The sequence below is a fragment of the Tachyglossus aculeatus genome, chromosome 3 (assembly GCF_015852505.1).
Source record: "Tachyglossus aculeatus isolate mTacAcu1 chromosome 3, mTacAcu1.pri, whole genome shotgun sequence".
Classification (NCBI taxonomy): domain Eukaryota; kingdom Metazoa; phylum Chordata; class Mammalia; order Monotremata; family Tachyglossidae; genus Tachyglossus; species Tachyglossus aculeatus.
Window position 1 is genome coordinate 29,881,049 of NC_052068.1, and position 4,085 is coordinate 29,885,133.

The window sequence follows — 4,085 nt, forward strand, 5'->3', positions numbered from 1 at the left end:
AGTGTGGGTGGCATGGAATGTTCTTTTTGCTTCTTTTTTTTCCCGCATTCTCCACGTGCATTTGTCCATTTTGGTGTGGTTCATCCTTACTTCATGTCTTTAACATGTCGTGGCTGAGTACTTAAGCACTTAGTACAGTGCTCTGTACACTGTAAGTGCTCAAGAAATACGATTGAATGAGTGAAAGTGGTTGGGGGACAGGAGGGGAAGGAGAGTTGCGCAGTGAGAAGGTTGGCCGAAGGGGAATGTTGGGCTCTTCGGATCTTTTCAAGGGCATTTGTTAAAGCGCTCACTGGGTGCCAGTCACTGTACCAAGCACTGGGAAACATTCAAGTGACATAGATTGAGCCCAGTGTAGTCCATGGTCCCCAGGGGTGTACAGAAGTCACCATTTTATAGATGAGGTTACTGAGATACAGAAACGGACTTGCCCAAGGTCACCCAGTAGACAAAGGGAGGAACTTGTTTTGTTGTCTGCCTCCTCCCTTCTAGACTGTGAGCCCATTTTGGGGTAGGGATTGTCTTCATCTGTTGCTGAACTGTACTTTCCAAGTGCTTTATACAGTGCTCTGCACACAGTAAGCCCTCAATAAATATGAATGAATTAATGAACTATGAACTTGGCTATTTATGCCTTAAATCTTTTGATGCTCACCCTGGCTCCACAATACTTTGATAAATATTCTTATTCTCTTTTCCCTGTCCGTAGTCTGTTTTAATATGACTCCTCCTGTAGACTGTAAGCTCCTTATAGACAGGGATCATGTATATCAACTCCCTTGTAGTCTACTTTCCCTGGCACTTAGTACAGTGCTCCACATACCAAGCACTCAAATACCATTGATTAGCACCCCAGTTTTCTGACCTCCAGGTTATGCTCTTTCCACTAGGCCACAATTCTTCCAGCACTAGGCACATAGTAAATACTTAATATCAACATTATTATATTGTATGCTATATTATTCTATATAATAATAATACTAGAGGAGGAATTTTCTTTTACTCTACAAAGTTTTAGGAAAATAGGAGAAAAATTGGAAAAAAAAATTCGTAAAATACGGACAAAGTAGATTAGAGGGATATAGAGACCAAGAGACTCAGTACTAAAAAGACCAACTATAGGGAAATGAATATATTGCCTGGTTGACACAATTTAGGAAAACACCTGTCCAAAAGACCTCAGATATGGAAGAGTTAAGGATGAGACGCGGTGTAAAGCAGGGAGCAAAAACACCGGAAAATTTAACATCAGAATGCCTAGGAGGCAGGAGGTTCTGGACTCAATTGATGGAAACTGGAGCAGAAAAATCATAAATTTAAATGAAACTGGTAGAAATAAGGAAGGGGAATGGAGAAATGAGAGTAATAAATGCAAAGACAAGATGCAGAAAGCTACTAGAAAAGTAAAGCATTTTAGGAATGAAACACAATAAATACATTAAGGGAAGTAATAAAATCCTAAGTACTATTAAAACATCATATTTTTGGATATTAAGAGTTTTATTTAGAGAGGAATGAAAAGAGAATGGCAAAATGAATGCAAACTATATGATATGTTCCAGAGGTAATTGTAAATATGTAAATAGGATACTTTTCAATTTCCAAAAGATGTTTATCATGAAAGGAATATAGCTTTGATTTTTGCCAAAGCAATTCAAAATATACTTTTAATAAAAATGACCTAAATTTAGCCAGTACACATGCCCAGTGTTTTAAATCGCTTGTGATAACAAGAGCTTTTTAGCACACGGAGTATGAGCCTAGATCAAATGCTGAAACTGAATCTAAGGGATTAGCAAGAGCCACATGAGCAGATAAACATTTAAGAACTAAGATGGCTGATGGACTGACAGGATCAGAAAGGTGGAGAGTTAGCTAGGGATTGCCATTTGGAAGAGGTGAATTTTTTTTCAGAGAGATTTTGAAGGTGAGAAGGAATGTGGTTTAAAGCCAAGTGGGAGGACATTCAGTTGTATTTATTGAGTGCTTACTGTGGATAAAGCACTATACAAAGCACTTAGGAGAATACAATCTACCAATAAAGGAACACATTCCCAGCCCACAAGGAGCTGAGAGTGAGGTACAATCAGAAGGTTAGGGAGGAGCAAAGAATGCAAGCCATGGTGTACTAGAAGAGAAGAGCTGATAGATGAGAGCTGATGCAGCAGAGCTCTGAAGCCGTGGATATTGTATAACTCATGTGCGTTCCTTGTGAATGCCACCTCTACAATAAGGCAAAATGAAAAAACACTGAATAATTTTTTAAAAGGAGAAAGGAAGCGTTGTATAGTGCCTAGTTTTAAGACTGATGAAGCAGTAGTAGATGCCCACATCTGAATAAGGAAGAACAGAAGATCATAGACTGTTTATATTGTGACAAATAGGTATTTTGACAACTAAAGACAATCTCTAATTTTAGGTAACTTGCTCCCTTTGCTCTCCACCTCCGCCCCAATCCCAGCCCCACAGCATTTATGTATGTATCCGAAATTTTACTTATTTATATTGATATGTCTCCCCACTTCTAGACTGTAAGCTCATTGTGGGCAGGGTATGTCACTGTTCATTGTTGCATTATACTTTCCCAAGTGCTTTGTACAGTGCTCTGCACACAGTAAGTGCTTAATTAATATGACTGAATGAATGAGAAGACTAGTATGGCCCCTGTACAAGAATGACCCATAAATCTGTGAAGCATTCCATATTTTCTAATATAACTTTATTTGTATTGATGTCTGTCTCCCCCTTTCTAAAAATAATAATGTTGTTATTTCTTAAGTGCTTACTATGTGCCAAGCACTGTTCTAAGCACTGGGGTAGATACAAGGTAATCAGGTTGTCCCATGTGGGGCTCACAGTCTTAATCCCCATTTTGCAGATGAGGTAACTGGCAAGTTAAGTGACTTGCCCAAGGTCACACAGCAGACAAGTAGCGCAGCTGGAATTAGAACCCATGTTCTCTGACTCCCAAGCCTGTGATCTTTCCATTAAGCCACACTAAGTGCCTATAGTTTCATTGTGGGCAGGGAATGTCACTGTTTATTGTTGTATTGTACTCGCCCAAGTGCTTAGTATAGTTCTCTGTACCCAGTAAGTGCTCAATAAATATGATTGAATGAATGAATGAAAACAGCCTCTCCTAAGCAACAGCACTTGCAGGTAAGTCTGACGCTTCAAATTGCAGGGAATGTGCAGCATGAAAGCAGGGCCTGCTTGGCACCAACTTTCCTTTAAAAATATCCACCTTCAGCCAGTTAGCTCACCTGAGCTACCTGAGGGGTAGTGATTAAAAACACGAATGGGCTAATCACCAGTCCTGATAGTTGACCTGCCCCTTAGCTCTTTAGCTTTGGAAGAATCTTGTTGTTTCTTAGTTTGGAAGTAGTCGTCAAACCTATTGTGAATGGAAAGGGGAAAAGTGTTTGATGTTTGATCCCTGTGAAAGTGACCCTTGCTTGGGTGTCTTTGCACGGACTTATCATATTAGAATGTTTACTGTTGGGGTGTTCCCCTGCATTGCAGTGTATCAATCTGAAGGAAAGAAGGGGATTCCTAGCAGCAGCTTAGTGGTTAGAGCCCAGCCCTGGGAGTCAGAAGGAGTAAGAAGGAGTCAGAAGGAGTCAGTCTTTTAGACTGTGAGCCCACTGTTGGGTAGGGACTGTCTCTATATGTTGCCAATTTGTACTTCCCAAGCGCTTAGTACAGTGCTCTGCACATAGTAAGCGCTCAATAAATACAATTAATGATGATGATGACGTGGCTTCTAATCCTTGCTCTGCCACTTGTCTGCTGTGAGACCTTGAGCAAGACACTTTGCTTCTCTGGGCTTCAGTTTCCTCATCTGTAAAATGGGGATTAAGCCTGTGAGCTGTCTGTGGGACATAGACTGTGTCCAACCTGATTTGTTTATATCTACCCCAGCGCTTAGTACAGTGCCTAACACTTAGGCATGGTTACTTAACATGATTATTAATATTACCTCTCTTCCTCCTTGATCCCTCAACAGCCTTCAAATTGGGAAGAGCAAACCCCAGGGCAAATTGTGTGTGTGTCGGGGGGAGGGTGGGGTGAGAAAGAGCGAGACA

At 40.7% G+C, this 4,085-nt stretch overlaps 1 pseudogene; it reads left to right on the top strand.

Moving 5' to 3' along the window:
* Positions 1-2,609: 2,609 nt before the first annotated feature.
* LOC119925935 lies at positions 2,610-2,709 on the top strand (annotated as a pseudogene).
* Positions 2,710-4,085: the final 1,376 nt, after the last annotated feature.